The sequence below is a fragment of the Somniosus microcephalus genome, chromosome 4, assembly GCF_052327205.1.
Source record: "Somniosus microcephalus isolate GS21.2 chromosome 4, FLI_Smic_1.0, whole genome shotgun sequence".
Classification (NCBI taxonomy): domain Eukaryota; kingdom Metazoa; phylum Chordata; class Chondrichthyes; order Squaliformes; family Somniosidae; genus Somniosus; species Somniosus microcephalus.
The window spans coordinates 42,851,253-42,872,073 of NC_140990.1; the positions used below are offsets into that span (position 1 = coordinate 42,851,253).

Below are 20,821 nucleotides of genomic sequence, written 5' to 3' on the forward strand. Positions count from 1 at the left end.
ACTCCTCTTTCACCCCTACTCTCCAACCCCCCACACCCCAACACCTCTTTCACCCCTACTCTCACAACCCCCCTCACCCCAACTCCTCTTTCACCCCTACTCTCCAACCCGCTCACCCCAACTCCTCTTTCACCCCTACTCTCCAACCCCCCTCATCCCAACTTCTATTTCACCCCTACTCTCCAACCCCCCTCACCCCAACTCCTTTTTCACCCACACTCTCGAACCCCCTCACCCCAACTCCTCTTTCACCCCCACTCTCTAACCCCCCTCACCCCAAATCCTCTTTCACCCCTATTCTCCAACCCCCCTCACCTCAACTCCTCTTTCACCCACACTCTCCAACCCCTCACCCCAACTCCTCTTTCACCACTACTCTCCAACCCCCCTCACCCCAACTCCTCTTTCACCCCTACTCTCCAACCCCCTCACCCCAACTCCTCTTTCACCACTACTCTCCAACCCCCCTCACACCAACTCCTCTGTCACCCCTACTCTCCAACCCCCCTCACCTCAACTCCTCTTTCACCCCTACTCTCCAAAACCCTCACCCCAACTCCTCATTCACCCCTTCTCTCCAACCCCCCTCACCCCAACTCCTCTTTCACCCCTACTCTCCAAACCCCCTCACCCCAACTCCTTTCACCCCTACTCTCCAACCCCCCTCACCCCAACTCCTCTTTCACTCCTACTCTCCAACCCCCCTCACCCCAACTCCTTTCACCCCTACTCTCCAACCACCCTCACTCCAACTCCTCTTTCACCCCTACTCTCCAACCCCCTCACCCCAACTCCTCTTTCACCCCTACTCTCCAACCCCCCTCACCCCAACTCCTCTTTCACCCCTACTCTCCAACCCCCCTCACCCCAACTCCTCTTTCACCCCTACTCTCCAACCCACTCACCCCAACTCCTCTTTCACTCCTACTCTCCAACCCCCCTCACCCCAACTCCTTTCACCCCTACTCTCCAGCCACCCTCACTCCAACTCCTCTTTCACCCCTACTCTCCAACCCCCTCACCCCAACTCCTCTTTCACCCCTACTCTCCAACCCCCCTCACCCCAACTCCTCTTTCACCCCTACTCTCCAACCCCCCTCACCCCAACTCCTCTTTCACCCCTACTCTCCAACCCGCTCACCCCAACACCTCTTTCACCCCTACTCTCCAACCCCCCTCATCCCAACTCCTATTTCACCCCTACTCTCCAAGCCCCCTCACCCCAACTCCTTTTTCACCCCTACTCTCCAACCCCCCTCACCCCAAATCCTCTTTCACCCCTATTCTCCAACCCCTCTCACCTCAACTCCTCTTTCACCCCTACTCTCCAACCCCCTGACCTCAACTCCTCTTTCACCCCTTCTCTCCAACCCCTCACCCCAACTCCTCTTTCACCCCTACTCTCCAACCCCCTCACCCCAACTCCTCTTTCACCCCTACTCTCCAACCCCCTCAACCCAACTCCTCTTTCACCCCTACTCTCCAAACCCCTCACCCCAACTCCTCTTTCACCCCTACTCTCCAACCCCCTCACCCCAACTCCTCTTTCACCCCTACTCTCCAAACCCCCTCACCCCAACTCCTTTCACCCCTACTCTCCAACCGCCCTCACCCCAACTCCTCTTTCACTCCTACTCTCCAACCCCCCTCACACCAACTCCTTTCACCCCTACTCTCCAACCACCCTCACTCCAAATCCTCTTTCACCCCTACTCTCCAATACCCCTCACCCCAACTCCTCTTTCACCCCTACTATCCAAACCCCCTCACCCCAACTCCTCTTTCACCCCTACTCTCCAACCCCCCTCACCTCAACTCCTCTTTCACCCCTGCTCTCCAACCCCCCTCACCCCAACTCCTCTTTCACCCCTACACTCCAAGCCCCCTCACCCCAACACCTCTTTCACCCCTACTCTCCAACCCCCCTCACCCCAACTCCTCTTTCACCCCTACTCTCCAAACCCCCTCACCCCAACTCCTCTTTCACCGCTACTCTCGAACCCCCCTCACCCCACCTCCTCCTTCACTTCTACGCTCCAACCCCCCTCACCCCAACTCCTCTTTCACCCCTACTCTCCAAAACCCCTCACCCCAACTCCTTTCACCCCTACTATCCAATCCCCCTCACCCCAACTCCTCTTTCACCCCTACTCTCCAACCCCCCTCACACCAACTCCTCTTTCACCCCTACTCTCCAACCCCCCTCACCCCAACTCCTCTTTCACCCCTACTCTCCAAACCCCCTCACCCCAACTCCTCTTTCACCAATACTCTAGAATCCCCTCACCCCAACTCCTCTTTCACCACTACTCTCCATCCCCCCTCACCCCAACTCCTCTTTCACCCCTACTCTCGAACCCCCCTCACCCCAACTCTTCTTTCACCCCTCCTCTCCAACCCCCCTCACCCCAACTCCTCTTTCACCCCTACTCTCCAACAACCCCTCACCCCAACTCCTCTTTCGCCCCTACTCTCCAACCCCCCACACCCCAACTCCTCTTTCACCCCTACTCTCAAACAACCCCTCACCCCAACTCCTCTTTCACCCCGACTCTCGAAAACCCCTCACCCCAACTCCTCTTTCACCCCTACTCTCCAACCCCCTCACCCCAACTCCTCTTTCACCCCTACTCTCCAACCCCCCTCACCCCAACTCCTCTTTCACCCCGACTCTCCAACCCCCTCACCCCAACTCCTCTTTCACCCCTACTCTCCAACCCCCTCACCCCAACTCCTCTTTCACCCCTACTCTCGAACCCCCCTCACCCCAACTCCTCTTTCACCCCTACTCTCCAACCACCCTCACCCCAACTCCTCTTTCACCCCTACACTCCAACCCCCCTCACCCCAACTCCTCTTTCACCCCTACTCTCCAACCACCCTCACCCCAACTCCTTTTTCACCCCTACTCTCCAACCCCCGTCACCCCAACTCCTCTTTCACCCCTACTCTCCAAGCCGCTCACCCCAACTCCTCTTTCACCCCTACTCTCCAACCCCCTCACCCCAACTCCTCTTTAACCCCTACACTCCAACCCCCTCACCCCAACTCCTCTTTCACCCCTACTTTCCAACACCCTCACCCCAACTCCTCTTTCACCCCTACTCTCCAACCCCCTCACCCCAACTCCTCTATCACCCCTACTCTCCAACCCCCCTCACCCCAACTCCTCTTTCACTCCTACTCTCCACCCCCCTCACCCCAACTCCACTTTCACCCCTACTCTCCAACCCCCCTCACACCAACTCCTGTTTCACCCCTACTCTCCAACCCCTCACCCCAACTCCTGTTTCACCCCGACTCCTCTTTCACCCCTACTCTCCAACACCCCTCACCACAACTCCTCTTTCACCCCTACTCTCCAACCCCCTCACCGCAACACCTCTTTCACCCCTACTCTCCAAACTCCCTCACCCCAACTCCTCTTTCACCCCTACTCTCCAACCCCCTCACCCCAACTCCTCTTTCACCCCTATTCTCCAAACTCCCTCACCCCAACTCCTCTTTCACCCCTACTCTCCAACCCCCCACACCCCAACTCCTCTTTCACCCCTACTCTCCAAACTCCCTCACCCCAACTCCTCTTTCAGCCCTACTCACCAACCCCCCACACCCCAACTCTTCTTTCACCCCTACTCTCCAACCCCCTCACCCCAACTCCTCTTTCACCCCTACTCTCCAACCCCCCTCACTCCAACTCCTCTTTCACCCCTACTCTCCAACCCCCCTCACCCCAACTCCTCTTTCACCCCTACTCTCCAACCCCCCTCACCCCAACTCCTCTTTCACCCATACTCTCCAACCCCCCTCACCCCAACTTCTCTTTCACCCCTACTCTCCAACCCCCCTCATCCCAACTCCGCTTTCACTCCGACTCTCCAACCCCGCTCACCCCAACTCCTCTTTCACCCACACTCTCCAACCCCTCACCCCAACTCCTCTTTCACCCCTACTCTCCAACGCCCCTCACCCCAACTCCTCTTTCATCCCTACTCTCCAACCCCCTCACCCCAACTCCTCTTTCATCCCTACTCTCCAACCCCCTCACCCCAACTCCTCTTTCACCCCTACTCTCCAACCCCCCTCACCCCAACTCCTCTTTCACTCCTACTCTCCAACCCCCCTCACCCCAACTCCTCTTTCACCCGTACTCTCCAACCCCCCTCACCACAACTCCTCTTTCACCTCTACTCTCCAACCCCCCTCACCTCAACACCTCTTTCACCCCTACTCTCCAACCCCCTCACCTCAACTCCTCTTTCACCCCTACTCTCCAAACCCCTCACCCCAACTCCTCTTTCACCCCTTCTCTCCAACCCCCTCACCCCAACTCCTCTTTCACCCCTAATTTCCAAACCCCCTCACCCCAACTCCTTTCACCCCTACTCTCCAACCCCCCTCACCCCAACTCCTCTTTCCCTCCTACTCTCCAACCCCCCTCAACCCAACTCCTTTCACCCCTACGCTCCAACCACCCTCACTCCAACTCGTCTTTCACCCCTACTCTCCAACCCCCCTCACCCCAACTCCTCTTTCACCGCTACTCTCCAACGCCCCTCACCCCAACTCCTCTTTCACCCCTACTCTCCAACCCGCTCACCCCAACTCCTCTTTCACCCCTACTCTCCAACCCCCCTCACACCAACTCCTCTTTCACCCCTACTCTCCAACCCCTCACCCGAACTCCTCTTTCACCCGTCCTCTCCAACCCCCCTCACCCCAACTCCTCTTTCACCCCTACTCTCCAACCCCCCTCACCCCAACTCCTCTTTCACCTCTACTCTCCAACCCCCCTCACCCCAACTCCTCTTTCACCCCATCTCTGCAACCCCCCTCACCCCAACTCCTCTTTCACCCCTGCTCTCCAGCACCCCCTCACCCCAACTCCTCTTTCACCCCCACTATCGAACCCCCCTCATCCCAACTCCTATTTCACCCCTACTCTCCAATCCCTCACCCCAACTCCTCTTTCACCCCTACTCTCCAACCTCCCTCACCCCAACTCCTCTTTCACCCACACTCTCCAACCCCTCACCCCAACTACTCTTTCACCCCTACTCTCCAACCCCCCTCAACCCAACTCCTCTTTCACCCCTACTCTCCAATCCCTCACCCCAACTCCTCTTTCACCCCTACTCTCCAACCCCCCTCACCCCAACTCCTCTTTCACCCACACTCTCCAACCCCTCACCCCAACTACTCTTTCACCCCTACTCTCCAACCCCCCTCAACCCAACTCCTCTTTCACCCCTACTCTCCAACCCCCTCACCCCAACTCCTCTTTCACCCCTACTCTCCAACCCCCCTCACCCCAACTCCTCTATCACCCCAACTCTCCAACCCCCCTCACCTCAACTCCTCTTTCATCCCTACTCTCCAAACCCCTCACTCCAACTCCTCTTTCACCTCTTCTCTCCAACCCCTCACCCCAACTCCTCTTTCACACCTACTCTCCAAACCCCTCACCCCAACTCCTCTTTCACCCCTACTCTCCAACCCCCTCACCCCAACTCCTCTTTCACCCCTACTCTCCAACCCCCCTCACCCCAACTCCTTTCACCCCTACTCTCCAACCCCCCTCACCCCAACTCCTCTTTCACCCCTACTCTCCAACCCCCTCACCCCAACTCCTCTTTCACCCCTACTCTCCAAACCCCTCATCCCAACTCCTCTTTCACCCCTACTCTCCAACCCCCCTCACCCCAACTCCTCTTTCACCCCTACTCTCCAACCCCCTTCACCTCAACTTCTCTTTCACCCCTACTCTCCAACCCCCTCACCCCAACTCCTCTTTCACCCCTACTCTCCAAACCCCTCACCCCAACTCCTCTTTCACCCCTACTCTCCAAACCCCCTCACCCCAACTCTTTCACCCCTTCTCTCCAACCCCCCTCACCCCAACTCCTCTTTCACCCCTACTCTCCAAACCCCTCAACCCAACTCCTCTTTCACCCCTACTCTCCAACCCCCCTCGCCCCAACTCCTCTTTCACCCCTACTCTCCAACCCCCCTCACCCCAACTCCTCTTTCTTCCCTACTCTCCACCCCCCTCGCCCCAACTCCTCTTTCACCCCTACTCTCCAACCCACCTCACCCCAACTGTTCTTTCACCCCTACTCTCCAACCCCCTCACCCCAACTCCTCTTTCATCCCTACTCTCCAACCCCCTCACCCCAACTCCTCTTTCACCCCTACTCTCCAACCCACCTCACCCCAACTCCTCTTTCACCCCTACTCTCTAACCCCCTCACCCCAACTCCTTTCACCCCAACTCCTCTTTCACCCCTACTCTCCAACCCCCCTCCCCCCAACTCCTCTTTCACCCCTACTTTCCAAACCCCCTCACCCCAACTCCTTTCACCCCTACTCTCCAACCCCCCTCACCCCAACTCCTCTTTCCCTCCTACTCTCCAACCCCCCTCAACCCAACTCCTTTCACCCCTACGCTCCAACCACCCTCACTCCAACTCGTCTTTCACCCCTACTCTCCAACCCCCCTCACCCCAACTCCTCTTTCACCGCTACTCTCCAACGCCCCTCACCCCAACTCCTCTTTCACCCCTACTCTCCAACCCGCTCACCCCAACTCCTCTTTCACCCCTACTCTCCAACCCCCCTCACACCAACTCCTCTTTCACCCCTACTCTCCAACCCCTCACCCGAACTCCTCTTTCACCCGTCCTCTCCAACCCCCCTCACCCCAACTCCTCTTTCACCCCTACTCTCCAACCCCCCTCACCCCAACTCCTCTTTCACCTCTACTCTCCAACCCCCCTCACCCCAACTCCTCTTTCACCCCATCTCTGCAACCCCCCTCACCCCAACTCCTCTTTCACCCCTGCTCTCCAGCACCCCCTCACCCCAACTCCTCTTTCACCCCCACTGTCGAACCCCCCTCATCCCAACTCCTATTTCACCCCTACTCTCCAATCCCTCACCCCAACTCCTCTTTCACCCCTACTCTCCAACCCCCCTCACCCCAACTCCTCTTTCACCCCTACTCTCCAACCCCCTCACCCCAACTCCTCTTTCACCCCTACTCTCCAACCCCCCTCACCCCAACTCCTCTATCACCCCAACTCTCCAACCCCCCTCACCTCAACTCCTCTTTCATCCCTACTCTCCAAACCCCTCACTCCAACTCCTCTTTCACCCCTTCTCTCCAACCCCTCACCCCAACTCCTCTTTCACACCTACTCTCCAAACCCCTCACCCCAACTCCTCTTTCACCCCTACTCTCCAACCCCCTCACCCCAACTCCTCTTTCACCCCTACTCTCCAACCCCCCTCACCCCAACTCCTTTCACCCCTACTCTCCAACCCCCCTCACCCCAACTCCTCTTTCACCCCTACTCTCCAACCCCCTCACCCCAACTCCTCTTTCACCCCTACTCTCCAAACCCCTCATCCCAACTCCTCTTTCACCCCTACTCTCCAACCCCCCTCACCCCAACTCCTCTTTCACCCCTACTCTCCAACCCCCTTCACCTCAACTTCTCTTTCACCCCTACTCTCCAACCCCCTCACCCCAACTCCTCTTTCACCCCTACTCTCCAAACCCCTCACCCCAACTCCTCTTTCACCCCTACTCTCCAAACCCCCTCACCCCAACTCTTTCACCCCTTCTCTCCAACCCCCCTCACCCCAACTCCTCTTTCACCCCTACTCTCCAAACCCCTCAACCCAACTCCTCTTTCACCCCTACTCTCCAACCCCCCTCACCCCAACTCCTCTTTCACCCCTACTCTCCAACCCCCCTCACCCCAACTCCTCTTTCTTCCCTACTCTCCACCCCCCTCGCCCCAACTCCTCTTTCGCCCCTACTCTCCAACCCACCTCACCCCAACTGTTCTTTCACCCCTACTCTCCAACCCCCTCACCCCAACTCCTCTTTCATCCCTACTCTCCAACCCCCTCACCCCAACTCCTCTTTCACCCCTACTCTCCAACCCACCTCACCCCAACTCCTCTTTCACCCCTACTCTCTAACCCCCTCACCCCAACTCCTTTCACCCCAACTCCTCTTTCACCCCTACTCTCCAACCCCCCTCACCCCAACTCCTCTTTCACCCCTACTCTCCAACCCCCCTCACCCCAACTCCTTTCACCCCTACTCTCCAACCCCCCTCACCCCAACTCCTCTTTCACCCCTGCTCTCCAACCCCCTCACCCCAACTCCTTTCACCCCAACTCCTTTCACCCCAACTCCTCTTTCACTCCTACTCTCCAACCCCTCACCCCAACTCCTTTCACCCCTACTCTCCAACCACTCACCCCAACTCCTCTTTCAACCCTACTCTCCAACCCCCCTCACCCCAACTCCTCTTTCACCCCTACTCTCCAACCCCCCTCACCCCAACTCCTCTTTCACCCCTACTCTCCAACCCCCCTCACCCCAACTCCTTTCACCCCTACTCTCCAACCCCCCTCACCCCAACTCCTCTTTCACCCCTACTCTCCAACCCCCTCACCCCAACTCCTTTCACCCCTACTCTCCAACCCCCTCACCCCAACTCCTCTTTCACCCCTACTCTCCAACCCCCTCACACCAACTCCTCTTTCACCCCAACTCCTCTTTCACCCCTACTCTCCAACCCCTCACCCCAACTCCTTTCACCCCTACTCTCCAACCACTCACCCCAACTCCTCTTTCACCCCTACTCTCCAACCCCCCTCACCCCAACTCCTCTTTCACCCCAACTCCTCTTTCACCTCTACTCTCCAACCCCCCTCACCCCAACTCCTCTTTCACCCCTACTCTCCAACCCCCCTCACCCCAACTCCTCTTTCACCCCTACTCTCCAACCCCCCTCCACCCAATTCCTCTTTCACCCCTACTCTCCAACCCCCTCACCCCAACTCCTCTTTCACCCCTACTCTCCAACCCCCCTCACCCCAACTCCTCTTTCACCCCTACTCTCCAACCCCCTTCACCCCAACTCCTCTTTCACCCCTACTCTCCAACCCCCTCACCCCAACTCCTCTTTCACCCCTACTCTCCAACCCCCCTCCACCCAATTCCTTTTTCACCCCTACTCTCCAACCCCCCTCACCCCAACTCCTCTTTCACCCCTACTCTCCAACCCCCCTCACCCCAACTCCTCTTGCACCCCTACTCTCCAACCCCCTTCACCCCAACTCCTCTTTCACCCCTACTCTCCAACCCCCTCACCCCAACTCATCTTTCACCCCTACTCTCCAACCCCCTTCACCCCGACTCCTCTTTCACTCCTACTCTCCAACCCCCTCACCCCAACTCCTCTTTCACCCCCACTCTCCAACACCCCTCACCCCAACTCCTCTTTCACCCCTACTCTCCAAACCCCTTCAGCCCAACTCCTTTCACCCCTACTCTCCAAACCCCCTCACCCCAACTCCTTTCACCCCTACTCTCCAACCCCCTTACCCCAACTCCTCCTTCATGTAGTGTCCGTGTGTAGATGAAGACACTGAAGACAGGAGTTGGTTCATAGGTATTTACTACGGAAGTCTGGGGGGGGGTTCTGAAGGATATACACAATACACAGGCTTATATCGCCCAAGTGGCAATTACCGGCATTACGCACACCTGGGGCTCTTAAAGGCACATACACCACAATTGCTCTTAAAGGCACATACACCACAATTCCTCCCCTTCTAGCTAACTAGTGCATCATATTTTAAGTAATTATTAATTACATGTTATGTGCAAAATAATATACATTGCTGTATTAGTTAATTATAAGTTAGTCTCTCAGGAGGCTTCCTGACTCGGTCCAGATAACGCCTCGGGGTTGTAGTAGTTTCTGGTGTTATAAGGATGTCGTCTAGGTAACACTGAGTCCCCGGAATCCCTTGCAGGACTTGCTCCATAGCTCTTTGCCAGATAGCTGGAGCTGATGCTACTCCAAAAACCAGTCGATTGTACTGGTACAGGCCTTTGTGTGTGTTTATTGTGAGATACTTTTTAGAGGTCTCCTCAACCTCCATCTGTAGATATGCCTGTGCCAATTCAATTTTTGTGAAACGTTTTCCTCCGGATAGTGAGGCGAAAATATCTTCTATCCTCGGAAGAGGATACTGTACTGTGTGAAGGACCGGGTTTACAGTCACCTTAAAGTCCCCACAGATGCGAATTTTTCTCTGTTCCTCAGAGTTATGTTTCAATGTTTTTTTCATGACTGGAATGATGGGTGTTGCCCATTCGCTCCAATCTATTTTGGATAATACGCCTGCCTTTTCCAAATTCTCCAGCTCTGCCTCGACTGCCGGACGTATTGCGTATGGCACCGGTCTTGCCTTAAAAAATTTTGGAATTGCTGCATCTTCCAATTTTATTGAGGCAGTGATGCCTTTCAAGGTTCCTAGTTTCTCTTGAAACACTTCTTTGGCGTTGGCCAAGATGTCTTTTAATCGTTCAGGTATGATGTCATCATTGTTTTTTTCCTTACTGGTCACCCTCAGTGCCTGAATGGAGTGCCAGTCTAAACGTATCTTCCTTATCCATTCACGTCCCAACAACGGTGGACCACCATCTTGTAGAATGTATAAATACAACTTTTGTATTTCTTTGCCGTTGTATACCACAGGCACCTTTATTTTTCCTTTGTGGTATACTTTCTGCCCCGTATATGTTTTTAAGATAATGGATGTGTCTTTTAGAGGTATATGCGAAAATAGCCTCTCGTAATCTCGTCGATTTTTTACGGTTAGAGCTGATCCTGTATCTAGCTCCATTTTAACTGGGGACCCTGCTATTATGAGGGTAACCCAAATGGTCTGGTAATCTTCATTGGCAATTACATTATGTAATTTGAGAGAGCTTAGTCTCTTGTTCCCGGAGTCGCTATCGCTCTTCTGGTCTTTGGAGCTACTGTCCGTCATCATTTGTACCTTTCTGTGCTTTTCCTTATTGATTCTTTTCCCGTTAGTGGATTTTTTATTTTCAGATCGGCATACACGTGGAATGTGTCCCATCTTTCCGCATCGCCTGCATGCTTTTTCTTTGAACCAGCAATCTCTCTGGTCATGGTTGGATCTGCCGCAGCGATAACATCTCTCGAAACCCCGTGTCATTTCATGGGTGCCGAAGTCCTGTGGCCTTTGCTGTATCTTTGCCGCTCCTATTGCACTGAAAGCCTTGTCCAGCGTTAAATCTTTTCCAGAAGATACCTTTTTTTGTGTTTCTACACTTAGGGGATCGCAGATGAATTTGTCTTGCAGAGAATCTGCCAGTCCTGCCTCGAATTGGCAGTGTAGGGTATCAACAATCTCCTCAAAATTCTTGTCCATCGGTTCGGCTGGAGTGATTAAGTTGCGTAACAGCTTGTATGTTTCTGCGCCCATTAGATCCAGAAGCACTGAAGCTTTTTTTTCATCTTCTATTCCATTTGCGGTGCAAAACACCTCCACTCTTTCTACATATGTGGTCCAATCCTCTATCTTGTTATCAAAAACATCAATATTGCCAAAGTTAGGCTGTTTCGTTATCAAAAGCATCAATATTGCCAGACTTAGGCATTTCAAAAAAGCTATGGCGCTTCCCGCGCTTTTTTTTTTCTCTCTGTAGCAACGATATGGCGCTTCCTGCGCTTTCCCGCCGCTGCTACCGATAACAACGCTGTTTTACTGTGGTTTCCATTTATTCACTGTTGGAGACTCGTTCCCGACGGAGGTCTAAACACTGACCTGCTTGCCGCGCCGGCCGTCTCCCGAGTGCACCCTCCCAGTCCGTTATTGCTTGCCTCCGATTTCGCTGCCTGTCTCAGCTGTAGAGCCCAACGCTGGAGCCCCAGCCTGACGCCCAGGAAGGATTAGCGCAGTACCTGCCACCAGCTTGGCCAGCTGGTGAAACCACAGTTTCTATTACTTCCTTGAGTCTTCTGGACGCTGGAGGAATCGATGTCCTTGAGGTGCTGCCGAATTGCAGGTAAGTCCGTTTCCACTTCGTCGCCACTGTAGTGTCCGTGTGTAGATAAAGACACTGAAGACAGGAGTTGGTTCATAGGTATTTACTAAGGAAGTCTGGGGGGGGGTTCTAAAGGATATACACAATACACAGGCTTATATAGCCCAAGTGGCAATTACCGGCATTACGCACACCTGGGGCTCTTAAAGGCACATACACCACAATTGCTCTTAAAGGCACATACACCACACTTCACCCCTACTCTCCAACCACCCTCACCAACTCTTTCACCCCTACTCTCCAAACCCCTCACTCCAACTCCACTTACACCCCCACTCTCCAACCCCCCTCACACGAACTCCTCTTTCACCTTTACTCTCCAGTCCGCTTCACCCCAATTCCTTTCAGCTCTACTCTCCAACCCCTCACCCCAACTCTCCAATCCCTCACCCCAACTCCTCTTTCACCCCAACTCTTCACCCCTACTCTCCAACCCCCTCACCCCAACTCTCTCTCTCCTCTACTCTACAAACCCCCTCACCCTAACTCCTCTTTCACCCCTGCTCTCCAAACCCCCTCACCCCAACTCCTCTTTCAGCCCAACTCTCCAACCCCCTCATCCCAACTCCTTTCACCCCTACTTTCCAAACCCCCTCACCACAAATCCTCTCACCCCAACTCACCAACCCCCCTCACCCCAATTCCTTTCACCCCAACTCACTAACCCCCCTCACCCCAGCTCCTCTTTCACCCCTACTCTCCAACCCCCCTCACCCCAGCTCCTCTTTCACCCCTACTCTCCAACCCCCCTCACCCCAGCTCCTCTTTCACCCCTACTCTCCAACCCCCCTCACCCCAACTCCTCTTTCACCCCTACTCTCCAACCCCCCTCACCCCAACTCCTCTTTCACCCCTACTCTCCAACCCCCCTCACCCCAGCTCCTCTTTCACCCCTACTTTCCAACTCCCTCACCCAAAGTCCTTTTTCAACCTTACTCCCCAACCCCCTCACCCCAACTCCACTTTCAACCCTACTTTCCAGTCCCTATCTTGTCTTCCGTGGAATGTACACCGACATTTGATATCAGTCAGGATTTGAAAAATATTTACAAATGATTCTAGAGGTTCTTTGAGTTGGGATCTTTCTTTATTCTGTCCACTCGAGGAGTGTGATAACAGACTTTCTCCTGTGAATATAGAGCTAGAGTATTGGGCAGTGATGTGTTTAGTTGTTCATCTTGTTGAGTCTAAAAATTGAGTCTTGTGGTTTCAGACACCAGATAATCAAGCTCACAACAACAGATTGTCTTTTACTGACTTTATTAACAGCACTGCAAAGATACAGACAGAGTATAGTTACCCAATCCGGAGAACAGGGATAATACAGTGGATTCAGAGCTCTCTTCTCCACAGGTCTGTTCTAACAAGTTGCGACTACACTGGCGATATTTATAGTTAACTTGTTTACTACATTATTGACCTGGCCCTGCCCAAACCATAACCACAAGGATATCTGTCATTGTTCTGACTGTGACCACAAGGCTGTGTCACTATCACACACACACACCGTTTCCGTCTTTCACATCTCCATACACAGACCATCTCTTTACACATCCCCTTCCATCCTCAATCAGCGTCATTGAAAAATAGATTATCTGGTCAATATCACATTGCTGTTTGTGGGAGCTTGCTGTGCAGAAATTTCCTACATTAGAACAGTGACTACACTTCAAAAGCACTTCCTTGTCTGTAAAGCGTTTTGGGACGTCCTGAGGTTGTGAAAGGTGCGATAGAAATACAAGCCTTTTTCCTTGGATAACAGCAATAGTTACACTGGGATAAATCTTCAGTCATTTTCTATTACAGGCTCTCTGGAAGGTGTGGGGAGCTGGGACTTGAGAGTAACTGAAGGTATTAGAACTGAGATAATCTGGAGTTAGAAAGGAGAAAGGGCCCAAAAATGGAACAGTCGGTCACAGGACATCAATTAGTCTCCTCTTACCTCGGTGGAAAGAAATACTCGACACTTGTGTATTTGACATTTATTCAGAATATTAAACTTCAGCCCAATTACAGGAGGTATTCTCATCAGCAGAAACAAACCCCACCTGTCAGAATGAACATGGTTCAGTCCTGGATGTGATTAACAGCAGCAAAAACAGCAGAATCCAACCCCTGCAGTCACTTATGAACTCGCTGGTGTCTCAGCAGGTTGGATGACCGAGTGAATCCTTTCCCACAGACCGAGCAGGTGAATGGCCTCTCCCCAGTGTGAACTCGCTGGTGTGTAAACAGGTGGGATGACTGAGTGAATCTCTTCCCACACACGGAGCAGGTGAACGGCCTCTCCCCGGTGTGAGTGCGTTGGTGTGTCAGCAGATCTCTTGTGCTTTTAAAGCTCTTCTCACACTCAGAACATTTGAAAGGTCTCTGTTCAGTGTGAACAAGTTTGTGTTTAGTGAGGTTGGTTAATCGAGCAAATACCTTCCCACACATAGAGCAGGTGAATGGCCTCTCCTCAGTGTGAAGTCGTTGGTGTTTCCGCAGGTTGGATGACTGAGTGAATCCCTTCCCACACACGGAGCAGGTGAACGGCTTCCCCTCAGTGTGAACAGACTGGTGTCTCAGCAGAGTGGCTGACTCAGTGAATCCCTTCCCACACACAGAGCAGGTGAACGGCCTCTCCCCAGTGTGAGTGTGTTAGCAGATCTCTTGTGCTTTTAAAGCTCTTCCCACACATGGCGCAGGTGAATGGCCTCTCCTCAGTGTGAAGTCGTTGGTGTCTCAGCAGGTTGGATGACTGATTGAATCCCTTCCCCCACACAGTGCAGGTGAATGGCCTCTCCCCAGTGTGAACTCGCTGGTGTCTCACCAGGTAGGATGACTGTGAATCCCTTCCCACACTCAGAGCAGGTGAACGGCCTCTCCCTGGTGTGACTGCGCCGATGAGTTTCCAGCTGGGATGGGGAGCTGAATCCCTTCCCACAGTCCCCACATTTCCACGGTTTCTCCGTGGTGCGGGTGTCCTTGTCTCTCTTCAGGTTGGACGATCAGTTGAAGCCTCGTCCACACACAGAACACGTGTACGGTTTCTCCCCGCTGTGAACGGTGCAATGTTTTTTCAGGCTGTGTAACGGGTTAAAGCTCTTTCCACAGTCAGTGCACTGGAACACTCTCACTCGGGTGTGTGTGTCTCGGTGCTTTTCCAGTCACACTGATGTTTGAAATCTTTTCCCACAGACAGAACAGAGAAACATTTCTCCTTCCACATTCAAAGGCCGATGATATTCAGGTCCTGATGAATGGAGTGACTGTCAGATCTTGATGTGATGTTTGGTTTGAGTTTCCCGTCTGTAAATCCTCCCCTTCTAATACCCTGTAAAAGGAGTTTACAAAAGTCATCACTGTAAGTACAGGATAGAAATTCAGAACAGACAATTCTGGTTTCTATGGAACATTCTTTCCTCTCTTGTTCCCCCAAACATGTGATCCAATCAAACTGGAAGAAGCTAAAATAAGCAACAAAGTCCCAACAAAAGTAAAGGGAACCTTCCCAACTAAACCAGAATGTTGTTGCCAGTGTCTGAGAGACACTCTGTACCCTGAGGTGCGCACCGGTCGAGGAAGGTATCAAGTGAACCGGTGGACACCGCCTGCTCCCTCTCCAGGGCCACCCGGGCAGGGACAAGACCACAGGAGAGAGGCAAGCAGCCAGAGTGACCCACCTCCCCTCGGACCTACAAATTGCTGTTTTCACCAGGCCCAAGAGCAGGTCCAGGAGAAGATCGTCCGACTTACCCAGCCCCCTCCGCACCGGGCGGGCAAAGATTAGGAGCGTGGGGCTAAAGTGTAACCAAGAGTTGAGGAGCAGCCCCTTCAGGTAACTATTCTGGGGCTGCAACCTCTCACACTGAATATATACACGGCCCATGGACTCCTCTAGGCCGCAAACATCACATGCGGCCTGGGAGCGGGTGAAGGTGATTAAAAACCTGTTGACCAGGATGCTCCATCTCCAGGGCACTGGGACCCGGTTGGGAACAGAGACCCTGAAGCCCCGCCCACTCTCTGTTCCTGTCCAAGATGGCCGCGCATGCGCCGTGATCCCGCCCTGCCCAAGATGGCGGCCAGTGACCCCGCTGACCCGGGCGGCCGGGCCCGTCACCGCGGGGCTAACACGGGGCCTGTGGGCTCTTATTCGGGGCCTGAGGCCTACACCAGGTGTTTATGAAGCTTCCCAGCCCACCCGCGGGTCCAATTCCTCCCCGAGCCCACAATCTCCTACCACCTCCCGGGACCGTCTCTTCCGCTTCAGACCATCGCCAACACTGGCACTGTGCCTGCTCAGAGTACAGCCCGGTCCCGCGCCTGCGCACTGGGCTGCTGTGGTCATTCTGCCGCGTGGGGGATTTTTACTCTTATTTAGCCCAGTGGTACTGAGGCCAATTATAGACCCTGAGCTGTCTTGGCTGAGATCAACAAACAGCACAGATCAAGGATTGAACTTGGGACCTTCCCAGTCAGTTGTGCAGAATGTTTTAAAATTTGGGGGAGGGTTAGAACAGAATATTTTGAAAGGAATGTTATTCCACCTTTAAAGGAAACGTTCATTAAACTGCAAAATTCTGAAGTCTTTCAAAATTGAACAAGCAAAAAGTAGTGAGACATTATTTGAATGACTTGAGTCTTTCTAAAGACAGGTTTACAATCACTGCACGAGTACAGAAGGGAGCGACTGTTAATAAGAGCTCTGTCAGTGAAGTGCTCCGACACTCCAAGATAAACCAGACTGTCCCTTTAACTATAAATATACAAAGTAAAGGGGTCACGGTCCATTTAAATATCTGCCCCATTCCCCCAGGCAGTGGGAGTAGGAACAGCGCGCGGTCTCTTTATAACCTGACCCAGCAGGCCACATGAGGAAACCTACTATGTGGGGCGGGGCCTTGGGAACCAGCTCTATGGGGGATCACCTACACAGAGATACCAAATCCAGGGACCACTTACACTGAGACACCAAATCCAGGGACCACTTACACTGACATCAAATGAAAAAGGACGCATTCAGTGACATTGGCATCATCAATAATTATTTTTATCCCTAATCCTAACCCGTAAGCATAACCACTCACCTCTAATCCTAACTACTAACCCCTATTCCTGACCCTAACCACTAACCCGTAACCACAACCAGTAACCCCTCAGTGTAACACCTGCCCTGAACCCCAAGACCCCAACTGTAATGTCCGTGTGTAATTGAGACACGGACTGCAGAAGTTGGTTATAACAGGTGTTTACTGAATGGAGACAAAACTGGAACTACTATACAAAGTTACTACACAGGCTTATATACAGGGGTGGTCACTACTGGTACTGCAGTATACAGGGGCTGCAGAATATAGTTCCTTCTTCAAGGTACATACACTACAATTCCTCCCCTTTTAGCTAAACAGTACATAACATTCGATTAATAATTAAATAACATATTTACAATTACAGTTGCTATATACATTAGCTGAAGTTAATCAATTATAAATTCAGTCTTTGAGGAGGCTTCCTGATTCTGTCCGGATAATGCCTCTTTGGGGTATCAGGTTCTTCTGGCAAAGTTGATTTGGGATCAACGTCATTGTTTGGTTCGTCTGCTTCCAATATCACCGATTCTGAGGTAGATGCAATTGGTACTTCGGTTTCATCACCAGGTGTATAGGATCGTGGTGTGGATTTGACGTTTTCCAGTGACTCTAGAATCTGGTCAGCATGGCGTCTTACAATGCTCTCTCCAACGTCCACGGTATACATTAGAGGTCCTTGCCGTGTGCAGATCGTTCCTGGCTGCCATTTCTCTGTGCGGTAGTCCCGGGCCAAAACTGGTTGACCTATCTTGAAACTCCTGGTTGGCCTTTCATTCATATTCTGAAACTGCCTGTTCTCCACATCTCTTCTGATGTTCGGCTTAACCAAATCCAAGCGGCATCTTAGTCTTCGATTGAAGAACATCATGGCTGGAGTTTGGTTGGTAACCGCATGTGTCACATTCCGGTAGGCAAACAAGAAGTTATCCACCTTGTGTTGTAGGGGTATGTCTTCATTACACATTGCCTTGATAGCCTTCTTGAATGTTTGAACGAACCGCTCAGCCAATCCATTGGTGGCTGGATGATATGGGGCGGATGTGTAATGCTTAACACCATTGTTCTTTAAGAACCTCCGGAACTCTTCAGACACAAACTGTGGTCCATTGTCGGAGCAAATCTGTTCAGGCAGCCCATTTCTGGCGAATATGGTTCGTAAGACTGACAGTTTTTTCTGTGGTGGTTGAGGACATTTTTATTACCTCTGGCCACTTTGAATGTGCATCCACCGCAATTAAAAACATCGAGTCCATAAATGACCAGCAAAATCAATGTGTACCCTTTGCCATGGAGATGAGGGCCACTCCCATGGCTGTAGAGGGGCTTGTGGTGGGGCGTTTTGGACCTTCTGGCATCCTGTACAGCTCTGGCTAAGTTCTTCATTTTTACCCCTCCCAGATGACCCTCATGAAGCTCATTGAGCACTCTATCCTTCAATTTGGGTGGAATTACTACTCTGGATCCACACATCAAGGTTCCTCGGCACACTGACAGCTGTTCTCTTCTCGGCGAGAATGCTGGCAACAGTGGTTCGCCATGTGCTGGCCATCCCTTCGCCGTTAAATCATAGACCCAGGAGAGTGTCGGGTCATTTCGTGTTTCCTTTTCTATGTTTGCATTCGTCACAGGTAGACATTCGACTATGGTCGAGTGGAATATCTCCACAGGATCCACTGCAGGTGCTTCTTCCACTGTCGGCAACGGTAGACGCGACAATCCATCAGCATTCCCATGCTGTTTAGTTCCTTTGTACTCGATGTCATATTGGTGTGCCCCTAGGAAAAGGGACCACCTCTGTAGCCGTTGTGCTGTCATTATCGGGACGCCCTTTTTAGGGTTGAAAATGGAGACAAGAGGTTGATGATCAGTTAGTAGAGTAAATTTCTGTCCGTGCAGGTAGTGATTGAACTTCTTCACCCCCACACCAGGCTGAGGGCCTCTCTGTCAATCTGGGCGTAGTTACGCTCGGCTGCAGTTAACGAGCATGACGCAAAAGCTATCGGCCTCTCTAAACCATCAAGGGATTTATGTGACAGTACCGCTCCAACGCCATAGGGAGACGCATCACACGCCAGTCTTATCGGTAGTGATGGGTTGTAGTGAGCTAATACTTCTCTTGAAGTGATCAGGCCTTTACACTTCTGAAAGGCCCGCTTACATTCATCGCTCCATTTCCATGCTACTCCAGTTTGTAGCAGGGCGTTCAGTGGGTGCAGAATTGTGGACAAATTCGGCAAAAACTTATGGTAGTAATTCACCAATCTGAGGAATGACCTCAGTTGCGACACATTTTCAGGCGCTGGAGCCTTAACTATCGCTTCAATTTTGTCAGGGGACTTATGTAACCCCTCTTCATCAATCACGTGGCCACAATACGATATTTGTTTCTTAAAAAACTCGCACTTGGGGCGATTGGCTCGTAGCCCATGTTCTCTTAGTCTAGTGAGCACCTGCTCTAGGTTGGCAAGGTGTTCACTGTCATTTTCACCTGTCACTAGGATGTCGTCCAAGTAACACTGAGCCCCCGGAATCCCTTGCAGGACTTGTTCTATCGCTCTTTGCCATATAGCCGGAGCTGATGCTACTCCGAATACCAGTTGATTATACTGGTAAAGACCTTTGTGAGTGTTTATCGTGAGATATTTCCTAGAAGATTCTTCAACCTCCATCTGCAAATATGCTTCACCTAGGTCAATTTTTGTAAAACGTTTCCCTCCAGATAGTGAGGCGAAAATATCTTCTATCCTCAGAAGAGGATACTGTACTGTGTGAAGGACTGGGTTCACAGTCACCTTGAAGTCCCCACAGATGCGAACCTTCCTTGGCTCCTCAGACTTATTGTTTAACGTTTTCTTCATGACAGGAACGATGGGTGTCGCCCACTCGCTCCAGTCTACCTTAGATAACATGCCTGCATTCTCCAAATTCTCTAGCTCTGCCTCGACGGCTGGGCGAATTGCATACGGTACCGGTCTTGCTTTGAAAAACTTGGGAATTGCATTCTCTTCTATTTTTATTGAGGTGGTTATGCCTTTAAGCGTTCCCAGTCCTTGTTGAAATACCTCTTTAGCGTTAGCTAAGATTTTTGACAATCGCCCAGGTGTGACGTCGTCATCCTTTTTACCAGCCACAGTCAGTGCCTGAATGGAGTGCCAGTCTAAACTTATCTTTCTGATCCATTCACGTCCCAATAACAGTGGTCCACCATCTTGCAGTATGTACAGATACAATTTCTGTATTTCCTTGCCGTTGTATTCGACAGGCACCCTTATTTTCCCTCTGGGGTATACTTTCTGCCCCGTATATGTCTTCAAGACAATGGATGTGTCTTTCAAGGGAATGTGTGAGAATAGCCGCTCGTAGTCTCATCGATTCATGACGGTCAGGGCTGATCCTGTATCCAATTCCATTTTGACTTGGGACCCTGCTATCGTGAGGGTGACCCAAATGGTTCGGTGATCCTCTTTTGCGATTACGTTGTGTAGTTTGAGACAGCTTAGTCTCTTGTTCCCGGATTCACTATCGCTCTTCCGGTCTTCGGAACTACTGTCCGTCATCTTTTGTACTTTCCTGTACTGTTCCTTAGTAGTCTTTTTGTTGTCGTTAGTCTTCTTCCCGGACCTGCAAACTCGTGCAATGTGTCCCATCTTTCCGCATTGCCTGCATGTTTTGTCCTTGGACCAGCAGTCCTTCTGGTCATGGGTTGTTCTGCCGCAGCGATAACATTTTTCAAATCCCCGTGTCATTTCATGGGTGCCGTATTCCTGTGGCTTTTGCTGTATTTCTGCAGCTCCCCTTG

General features: G+C 52.2%; 1 pseudogene; it reads right to left on the reverse strand.

The window, feature by feature from the left end:
• The window catches only part of LOC147118734 (uncharacterized), an 87,499-nt pseudogene extending 72,918 nt beyond the window's left edge, over positions 1-14,581 (reverse strand).
• Between the last annotated feature and the right edge of the window lie 6,240 nt (positions 14,582-20,821).